General features: G+C 37.1%; 1 long non-coding RNA gene across 1 annotated transcript; it reads left to right on the top strand.

The window, feature by feature from the left end:
• The first annotated feature begins 611 nt into the window (after window positions 1-611).
• Window positions 612-4,603, top strand: LOC123874352. The gene is made up of 3 exons (XR_006797899.1): window positions 612-689; window positions 3,940-4,068; window positions 4,194-4,603. It is a non-coding gene; the product is annotated as an uncharacterized LOC123874352 (long non-coding RNA).
• The last annotated feature ends 6,507 nt before the right edge of the window (window positions 4,604-11,110 follow it).

Here is an 11,110-nt window from a genome sequence, read left to right as displayed (position 1 = left end):
ATGGTAACTCGTACAGCGGACAGCTCCGTCTAAGTGCGGAAAAGACACCCAAGACAGAAGTAAAAGAAACAAACCCCGCGAGAAAGTATAGTCACAATGATTGTGCTTGGACAGCCGTAGCGATGACATGATTGATTGTTATCGCGCGTCGCGGACAGATATCTGTTATCAATCAGCCCTTTTTGCCCTTTGTCTTTAACATTTGCTTAGATGATCATATTTTCGATGTAATAAAGTTGAGCATCATATCCGAGATGTAGACATGTTGAAGGACAACGACTTATAGGTATGTACCTAATAACTACGCACTAGATATGTACCTAATAACTACGCACTAGACGGGTAATCACACTAATTCACAATAATATAATAAAGGCGAAAGTTTGTGAATATGTGTGTCTGTTCGTTACTCTTTCACGCAAAAACTAATGGACGGATTTGGATGTTTAGATTGTAGATAGATTATACCCTGTACAGTGTACAGGATACTTTATATTCCGGAAAATCAAAGAGTTCCTACGGGATTTTTCAAAAACCTATATCCACGCGAATGGAGTCGCGGCCATCAGCTAGTTCCAAACATAAAATTTTGCGGCCTACGGGATTTCTCGTACATTTTTGTGTCTTTTTGTTCTGGCCAGTGTCACGCTTCAAACAATACAATTTTTGTTTAGAATAACTCTTCTAGGGTAAGTGCTTAGTTCATTGGAAGTCGTTATCAAAGGCATCACATGATTTGAATAAAAGTAGAAAGACGCCAATGGCCAGCATGTCAGACTATGGCCTGAAACTTTCACATTCTGAAAGGAAACCCATTCTCAGTGGACCAGTGATGGGTTCAAAATTCAAAATGTTTTTATTCAATTAAACTTTTACAAGTGCTTTTGAATCGTCACAATAATCTACCACTGGTTCGGAATGCCGTTTCTACCGAGAAGAACCAGCAAGAAACTAAGCGGTTGCTCTTTTCAAGTGTACAAAGTGTTCAAGTGTGTTCTTTTCAATTACAATAATATGCCATACTGTACTATACAAGCAATTGCAGCCATTGATGGTTGATCATGGTGAATGTAGTTTTCGCAGAAATTACACAATATTGTAACCCCGAAAATCACAGTTAGCAGAATCAAATCGAAATATATTTTCCCAATACAACAGAACTGTCGATGTCGGTTTAGATACACTGATATGGAATAGACGCGCATGACCTAATTTGCTAATTTCAAATACAGTGTCAGTTCTGTTTAATTTACTAGGTACCCAGAGTCCTATCTAGCAACCAGTCACGAAGTATATAGGTAATGGGTAGATAAGTTCTATTATTTGTAATCGTATTTAGCAATAAGATATTTAAATTAATTAATTAATAAAAAAGGTATTTACATGGCTTGTACAACCAATAGAAATGGTTTTGGCTCCGTTTGGACGGAAATGTGCAGAATAGACCTTTTAAGAGGCATAAAAACAGCGAGGTACTTATCCTTTATATTATGCCCAAGATTTTTTTAACAATCATCATCATCATTCATGACCAACTCATCGCTGATGTCCGTGGGTTAGGTTTTTGAAAATCTCCCTAGAACTTCTTGGGAATTGTAGTAAAAAGTACCATATGTTCTTTCTCGGGATGCAAGTGATCTCAGTACCTTTCTCCGAAATTTGTTAAACGGATGGGCCTTAAAAATATGGCAGACAGACACACTTTCCATTTATATTACTAGTACTTGTAGTTCAAGTAAACAAGTTTCAGTTTTTAATATGTAGCCATTTTTACCATATACCTACTTAGCGTCGAATTCAATCTCCACTTTAAAGCCCCCCCCCCCCCCCATTTCGTGTGGGGACCCCCTGAAAAAAAGCTTTTTATATTCTATTCCGCAATATTCAACTGAAGGCCACCAGTTTACACATTATGTTATTTGAAGTAATTACGTTCTGTAATTCGGAATTTATAAAGCTGTGACAGACGGTCGGACGGACGGACGGACTAGTGCATTTTTACTCAAGTAGATTCAGAAACCTCGCTTCGATCGGCCAATTAATATAGATAATCCTTAAATGTTCAATCACAAGAAACTTTACTACATGAAAAATAAACAGTGTATATTTGCATATTATGTAGACTCGTAGAGGTATAGTCGCACCACAGTTTATACCCCATACAATTCCTTTATTGTGAGACAAGGGCATTAAATTATTGGAATTGCTACATAGAGTTAGGGACTATAAAATTTATGGCGCGCATAGTGGAGGGGAATGTTATTCAGTTCAAATGTATGTAAACCGGCGGCAGATGTGCCAGTGCGTCCTACTGGATCATCCATTGACGGAATTGATTTATCATACCCTGTAGTTTGGTAGGCTGTAGAGATGCTATGAGTTTTGTAAACGTTTGCTCGCTAGCGTTTAAGTAAAATATTTGTATTTCAGTGATTGTCAGCGTTAAGCTCAAAATACCTATAGAAGGTGCCCTATTGCACCCTATTGTGACTCTTACTGTTAAAGCGAGATAGCTTTAGGTATTTTAGCCGTGACGAATGATTATTTTTTGTCCTTATCAGCGTGGCCAGTTTTTTAGACCATTTATGTGACGGGAGCTACCTATCTCAAAAACTAAACTAGTTAGGAATATAAAATTTTGGTACATTAGTTACAAATATTTAAACAAAAAGTACTGGAAACAACGATTTATAAAATAGTTTGTAAGTAGTGACCAAAACAAACGATAATTTTTTGGGTTTTTCTTTCACGGAATAACTGGATTTATACACCCAAAATATGTACAGAACCCTAGAAAAGCTAGTCCCGGCTCCCACTTGGCTGGTTTAAGCAATATTCTTGGACGTAGTTCTTGTTGGACGTAATGTTACGTGCCAGTGCACGTGTATAACTGGGAGCGCAGCTTACGGTCTCATTGTGAGGTAAGTAGAGTAGGTACTCTACGCGAATATATTCAAAACTTGGCCGAAACGTGGCCGTGGTCGAGGTAAGGATTGTAGAAGGCTTCTTAATCCCAAAGCAGTTAAAGTTAACCAAGACATGGCGGCTTGTTTAACTCTAACCAACAAACGCCCAGTGCTATGTGTTCAGGCTAATTGCCACCAAACGTCGTCAAACTCTGAACAAATAAAGACGTTTGCAAATCGACCACGGACCAAGTAAATGCAGCGGGTACTGAAACCTTCTACATAAGTTAATTTCAAGTTTTTAAGGGGATATCTAAATACCTATTTTAAATCAGATAAAATTTTAAATCAGGAGGACGTATGGCCTAGTTGTGATAATGCATATCAATCGATGGTGATAGTTAAGCAACCTTAATCCGGTCAGCAACTAGATGGGGAACTGACTTCGGAGGTCCTGATTAGGCCTTTTGCTTGGTTCCTTCGTGCCTCGGAGAGCACATTAATCCCGGTTATTATCATTGAAATTTGATAATAACTGCAAAACCTAAGAGTCGAAATATCGTTGTCTTACTTAATCGAGTTGTATATGGAAGGATCTTGGAAACCAGTGCATTGTCTTCCTAAGAGAACTCCTACCATTTGTAATCTAAAGGAGCAATGAGGAATACGACTGTAAGGAAAATACATTTAGAATACGACTAATAAACGTACTAAATCGAATTCGTATCGTTTCGTGTAATAGAGAGCAAATAAAACAACAAACTTAGGTAGTAAAGGGGTGGTTAAACCTACACAAGCCCTGATGGATAGACGCAGGGAGGTATCATTTACTAGAGGTGGTATTGTCTCGGAAAACCGCCTCAAGCTGAAAGTGGAAAAGAAGTCCAGTCGGGATGTTTGTCCTGCATTAAAATGGCATTGGACTTGCTTTTACTCTATCTGTCAATAATATCTTTATCGTAATTCCAATACTACACTTTCCAGTGCGAGGTCATCAATCAATATAGGTAAATATCATTACAACCCATTGCAGGATACTACTGAATGCGGGTCTCATCTCAGAATGGTTTAGGCCTTAGTCCACTTCACTGATCAAGTGCAAATTGGCTTGGCAGATTTCACTCACCTTTGAGGACACTGTAGAGAACTCTCAAATGTGCAGGTTTGCCTCGTGCTATTTAAATTTACCGTTAAAGGAAGTGAGGTTTAATAATTAAAAACCTAAGTAATCTAATATTTATTCAATTAAACATACATTTATTTCTTAGTTCCATTTTGTCTTTGCAGAGTTGGGTCGGAGCGTTTTTCTGACGCTTAAAGTATGCGGTCGGAATCTCTATGGCATTCAACTCAATGGATAAAGACGCCTATAGCCAAGTGTGCTCAGGCTAATTTGCACGAAACGTCGTTGAGCTTTGTACAAATAAGGGTGTTTGTACACGGCCCGAGTAAACGGCGCAGTGGCTGAGGACTGTGTGCTCACTGCACTATAATTTAATTCTACGTAGCACGAATTTGTGTTGGTAAATTTTTAGTAGGAGGTTTTCAGTTTTCATTATTAATGCCAGTGTGGGGTAATTGCGTAATGCACTTTCTAAACAGTTTTATTCAGCTTCTCTTTTTTAAGGACATTTTTTGCTATAATTATGAAATTAGTTTCCCCTTACAGTGTTCCCGTACTCGGGTATTTTTTCAGATATTTTGCACGGTAAATCAAAAACTAAAAAAATATAAATCTGTTTTAGAATGTACAGTTAAAAATCTTTTCATATGATACTACCACTCGGTATAGTTATTTTACTTTGGAAATTGAAAATACTAATTAATTTATAATACCTAATTATTATTTGTTCATGAACACATTTAAGTTATTTTGTGATGTAACCACAAATTCACGGTTTTCGGATTTTTCTTTTATATGTGTTTTCTTTTGTATGGACAGACAGACGGAAAGACAGACAGACAGACAACAAAGTGATCCTATAAGGGTACCTTTTTTTCCTTTTCAGGTACGGAACCCTAATAAATCGTGCTAGTACACAATGTACCTATACCTAGATTTTTTCAACTGTAAAATCTTAGTTTGCTAGCGATTGCGATTGCAACGCGTCCCGCAACTAAACCGTCTGGTAGGTCTGGTACCAGATGTGCGTTTCACTGAACCGTCAATTCACAGAGTTGATTTATATGGAAAGCCTCCCACTAGTATTTGAATTTGCGGAATCGTAACACGAACGCGTGAATTTGGTTTAGTTGTATAAACAACATGTACGAGGGCATCTAATTATGTATTTATAGCAGTGTCTGTCGGTTTTAATCGAAAATGTTTCGTTTCTAGTTATAATGGAAATAAAAATATCCACTCTAATCACACTTCACACTAATATTATCAAGGCGAAAGTTTGTGCGTATGTATGTGTGTATGCTTCGCAAAAACTACTTGAAGGATATGGCTACAATTTAGAGTGGAGGTAGATTATACTCGGGATTAACAAATAGGCTACTTTTTATCCCGGAAAATCAAAAAGTTCACACGGAATTTTTAAAAGCCACGCGAATGAAGCCGCGGGCATCAGCTAGTTATTATTATAAATACGAAAGTGTATTCTGTTTGTCTGTTTGTTAGCTTTTCATGGCCCATCCATTTAAACGATTTTCACGAAAGGTACAAAGACAGCTCGTATACTGGGGAAGGACCTTGGCTACTTTTTGTCCCAGAAAACTTTGTAAAAACAAAAGTAATTTGAGAAACTACAATCCATATTTCAACCTGATGGTGATAAGTATTTTAATCTTTGTTGGCCGTAATTTCGGGAACGGTTCGAGGGAACTGTAAATTTAAAATTACAGACATAATTCCTTGCATAAAACACTGAGGTAATTTCTAAGACACATAGTTTCGTCATTTATATAAACAAAAACCCTCTGAGGCAGACAAGACATCCCATCCGCCACAGTGTAACTCTACCCACTAAAGCCTTGGGCACACAAAACGCGAGTCGGCGGCGGAACATGATTACATACATGTCCAATGCATCTCCAAGTTATAGCACAAGACACAGCACACTTTGCAGCGTGATATGCTCAATACAGTTTAGGTATTTTATAACGAACTGTATTTATCTATGGCGAAGTCGCATTAGATTCATTGCCACATACCACTGCCAGAGTGAACTAGAGTGAGATAACTCTCGGTTTTGTTCCTGAATTGACATATTCTGTCAAATATTAGGCTAGGGGTAGCGAGAAATCAAAAATAATTAGTCGTTTCATTGCCTTCTTAGCGTTAAATGTAGGTAGCATTTGACGCCTGCCAGTGCAGGTGAAGCCTCGACGTTTTGTTAACAGTTTTTTCTTTCTTTTTTATTCAATTGTAATCAACAGCGTTACACAACCTAATTATTATAATTAATCGAAGTTTAACTTAAGGCCACAAGAGATTAACTACATATAACAGTTTCCTAGCTGTTGTGAACTGTGCCGCTGCTGTCACGCGTTGTGTCTAGCCAAGCCTTTACACCACCGAGCTTAGAGGCTCGGTGCACCGCAGAGCCAGTCTGAGATACCACGACTTAAATCACACGGAATTTGTAGGCTTACTGAATAAATATACTTATACTGTGTACGAACTATATAAGGGTATTAAACATTAAACTGACGTTAAGTGGTTGAAGCTTTTTGTAGTGCTGGAATGAAACTCTATGAGTTTGTATATTACTTGGAACAAGGTAAAAGACTTATAAATTATTATTAATACCTTAAATGGAAAGCGGCTATTTCTAGAAATTCATAGAATTCTAGCAGACAGATTAGAGCCAAATTGCAAATACAAATTTTTCCACGAATTTAAAAAAGTTTCCACAGGTTTTTGAAAAACCCTTTGAAGTTCTTTGATTTTGTGAGATAAAAGTAGTCTATGTGCAAGCATGTAAGCTATTTTTGTGCTAAATAGGATGATGCCCGCACGTGAATTAAGGTTTGTTTGTGTGTTTGTTTGTTGGTTTGTTCTTCAATGGAGCAACGGATCGAATTGATTTTTATACGGGTATATTTAAAGAACTGGAAACTGGCATAGGCTACTTTATATCCCGGAAAATCAAAGATATTCCACGGGATAATTGAAAACCTAAATTCACGAGAACGTAGCGGGCTTCAGCTAGTTGTCAGTAAAGTGTCACTGCTTTAGTACGCGACAGGTCGAGATGACAATCGGGGTATGAGGCGGGGGGGAAGCCCCGCATAGACGCACGTCACCCGCGCTATCCCGCAGCGGGTTAGCGCGGGGGCTATGCGGTTGTGTGGGGCGTCCCGACCAAAGTCAAAGTCAAAGTCAAAATCATTTATTCAAAGTAGGTTCTATTGTAACCATCAAAAATGGTTGAAATTGTTTTTGTACGATATAGTGGTGATAATTAATTACGTAACTTAAAACTAAAGCTACGAGGGTTCCAAACGCGCCCAAGTCTGAGAAGATGAACCCCGAATGCCATCTCGACCTGTCGTGTACTATTGACGTATCCCAAGAATTTATTGTTGGAGAATAACTTTATCCAGCTGTGGGACCTAAATAGGCTGTTATTATTAAGAAACCACAATTTTAAATTATGCGCTTTTTATCTTGATATTGTTATTGTAGAAAATTGAAATTATTCAGTTTTCTCTTTGAAGCTTGCGGTTTAATTATAGCTGCGGCCGCTTCCTTCAACGCTTCGTTGTGCTTTATAAAAGTATCAATAGTAGATAATATTAAAAAAATATATAAAAATAATATACCTAAGCGACCTGAGCATTCTAAGAGGAAAAAGTGACAAACTGACTGATTTCATCCGCGTGGATTTGGTTTTTCAAAATCCCGTGGGGACTCTTTGATTTTCCGGGATAAAAAGTAGCCTATGCCACTTTCCAGATCTTTAAATATACCTATATAAAAAATTACGTCGATTCGTTGCTCCGTTGAGTCATGATTGAAGGACAAACCAATAAAGAAACACACTTTCGCAATTCACGTGACGTGGTGCGGGCATGGAGGCCGTGAAACGCTTGCAGATAGACAGACAGACATTTACAGCATTTATAAGTATGGATGTATAAGTCCTTAAGATACTTGCTTGGGTTCCTCTATGAACTTAATTAAAATTGGAGTTTAAGGATGCAATAAATATGTCTTTCGTTGGAAGTTGTGTAAAGTTGCACCGAATAATGGACCTAATTCGACGCTAGAAAACTTACTACACCCCAGGTTCCACAATGTATGAGAGTTGCAATCTCGTAAAACACTTCACACTTGTTATTGAGGTTTCCCAATGTACTTAGTTAAAATTAAAGTTCGAGAATTTGTGTTACTGAGAAGTAACTTTAAACTTAACGTTACCGGCTTGTGTAAAGTTACACAAAGTAATGAAGCTAATAAAATTCGACGCTTGGAAAGTTACAATTTAAGAAGGGAGAGGTACAAAATCGTGAAATACTTCACGCTGGCAACTGTGGTCTCCTAATGGTTAGACTTATGTTACTGTAAGAGCGGTTACGCACTCATCCGATCGGAGCCCGTGAAAATACGGATATAAAAAACTCGGACCGAACTCGGATATTACTTACGCACTAATCCGAACTCTGGTCCAACTCCAAGCTATTCAGTGAACATCCTTAATATAGAATAGAATAGAATAGAATAGATTTTTATTCAAATAAATTTTTACAAGTGCTTTTGAATCGTCAAATAATTTACCATATATAATAGGCTGAGTGTTGACGATGAATATAATATAAAGACAATTTGTGCACGCTTAATTACTCGTGTAAAATTGTAGTAAATAATTAAGCTAATAATTTGAAGGCAGAAAAGGTAAACGGACATTTTAATATGGAAACCATACCCGCGGCGTCGGACACAGGCGAAATTAAGAGTATGCATTCAAATAAGGATTCAAATACCCTACACTGATATAGGTCACGTTGTTGTGGGTGATAGGAATCATGAAAAATTCAAATAATTGGTGTACCATAAAAGAAACCCCTATTGATTTATACTCTTTTCAATGTTTAATAACTTTTTCCACCATTGATTTTGAATCAAATAGTTATTCATTTATTTATTCGTTTATTTTAGGTTAATATTATCTTTGATTTAAAACTATTTTGGTTCATGGCCCGTAACTTTTCGCAAAGCGGGTCCGAAATGCCCGATTACCTTTATTAAGTACACCCACATTGTAAGATAGTGGATAAAATACTTTACGCTTATGCGGTGGTTTTCCAGCGTTAGTTAAAGTTAGCGTTTGAGAATTTTGTGATACCTACGGCACTAAAAATTGTAACGCTGGTAATAAAGCCAATAATTCAATTCTAGAAAGTTACGGCGTCTACAATGTATTAATGTAGTTGTAAACAGATCGTGAAATATCTAGTAATTAAGTAGGATTTGTGATTTTGTAATTAAAATGTTATTTTATTCACTGTTTCAGACATAGTATGGGAAAATAATGATCAACTTAGTGCACCTAAATGTTTAAATGGTCCTCTGCGTGACCTGGTGTGCACGAGAAGCAAAATCTGAAATTTTGTTTTAGGTAGGTAGGTACTTAATCCTTTTCAAGGTTGCCTGAAAGAGATCGTTTTTTAAGCTGTTGTAGAGTATTTTTATTTTATTTTATTTTAAATTATTATTCATATCTGAAGTGCCAAATATGAATAGCAATTTAATTTACATATCGGGCATTAAGAAAAAAAATTACTTTCACAAACTTTTTAGGAACAAAGTTGACGCAAAACTTAGTACTTTGATACAAACATTTGAAAGCTTGCGTAAGTAATAATATTATTGTATCAATTCTGTGATGATTCTGTGACATCGCTCTATAGGCATCCTAATCCTAGTATTATGAATGTGAACGTTTTGATGTTTGTTACTACTTCACGGCACAAAGCCTGAACCGATTATGCTAAAATTTGGAATGTAGTCAGCTTATACCTTTTTCGCGAGATTTTTATAATGTTGTTGTGCCGACAACCGTGGCCTAAAGGCAGTTGGAAGTACATTCTCATACTGCTTGTTTATTTGCTGCTAAAAGTCCAGTATCGCTATATAAATACGTAGTGGTAAAAGCCGTTCGGTACTAATATCGCTCCGTGAGATTCAATCCCGCCACTAATGTTCACTTCTAAAATAAGGACTAAATATCATACTTTAGTTAAAATGGCACGTGAGACTACATTTTTTACGCCTTATCCTTTAAGTTAGTACTAACATTTGTTAAAAAGAATTGTTGAGAAGAGTGAATAAGACCGCGAGATTTTTATAAAGTTGCTATACTGGCAACCGCGGTCTAAATTTACTCGTATTGCTTGTTTATTTGCTGCTAAAAGTCCAGTATCGCTATATAAATACGTAGTGTAGTGGTAAAGCCGGTCGGTACTAATTACCGCTTGAGTGTCCACCGCAATGCGGCTCGCTCCGTGAGATTCAATCCCGCCACTATGCGTTATAGGGACTGAATCGCTTTCTATTCAAATGAGTTCGTACATTATTGAAACTAACTAAATATCATGATGATGATAAATGCCCACGATTTCGATCGCGTGGATATAGGTTTTTAGAATTCATATCAAATCTAAAAGTATATAAAGTGTAGAAGTAGTGTGTAGAAGTGTATGTACTTAAAGCACAAAGTTTAGAATGTTGCAAGTTTAATGAATGTACTCAATTGAATAGTGTACCGGGCTAACTTTTGTATTGTATTTAAGGAAAGTAAGAGTAACCAAGAATCAATCAATACCTCTTTTGTATGAAGTTTGTGTGAAGTTTGTATGGAGTTTGTATGGAAAATCCGGTGTCCCCAAGATCGAATCTCACGAGCAGCCCGCATTGCGGTTGTACGATGAAGCGGTAATTAGCAGCGTTAAAAAAAGTTTTCTTAATGCGAAATAGTGTCTGCCCATCTTTCTATCTGCCTTTCTGTTACCTTTTTAAAGTCACATGCGCTTAATATATTTTGACGAATGGTACACAGATAGCTTGCATTCTCTAGACGGGCATAGGCTAGAAAGAAAGTAAAAGAAATCAAGAATAAATCAATAGCAATACTTTTGTATGGAAAACCCGATGTCCCCTAGATTGCATCTCATGGCAGCCTGCATTGCGGTTGTACGCTGAAGCGGTAATTAGCAGCGAGCGATCCATTACCACTACGCTTAGATAATAACGA

The sequence above is a fragment of the Maniola jurtina genome, chromosome 18, assembly GCF_905333055.1.
Source record: "Maniola jurtina chromosome 18, ilManJurt1.1, whole genome shotgun sequence".
Taxonomy (NCBI): domain Eukaryota; kingdom Metazoa; phylum Arthropoda; class Insecta; order Lepidoptera; family Nymphalidae; genus Maniola; species Maniola jurtina.
The sequence above is the reverse complement of the archived record's forward strand: the minus strand, read 5'-3'. Positions and strand labels throughout refer to the sequence as shown.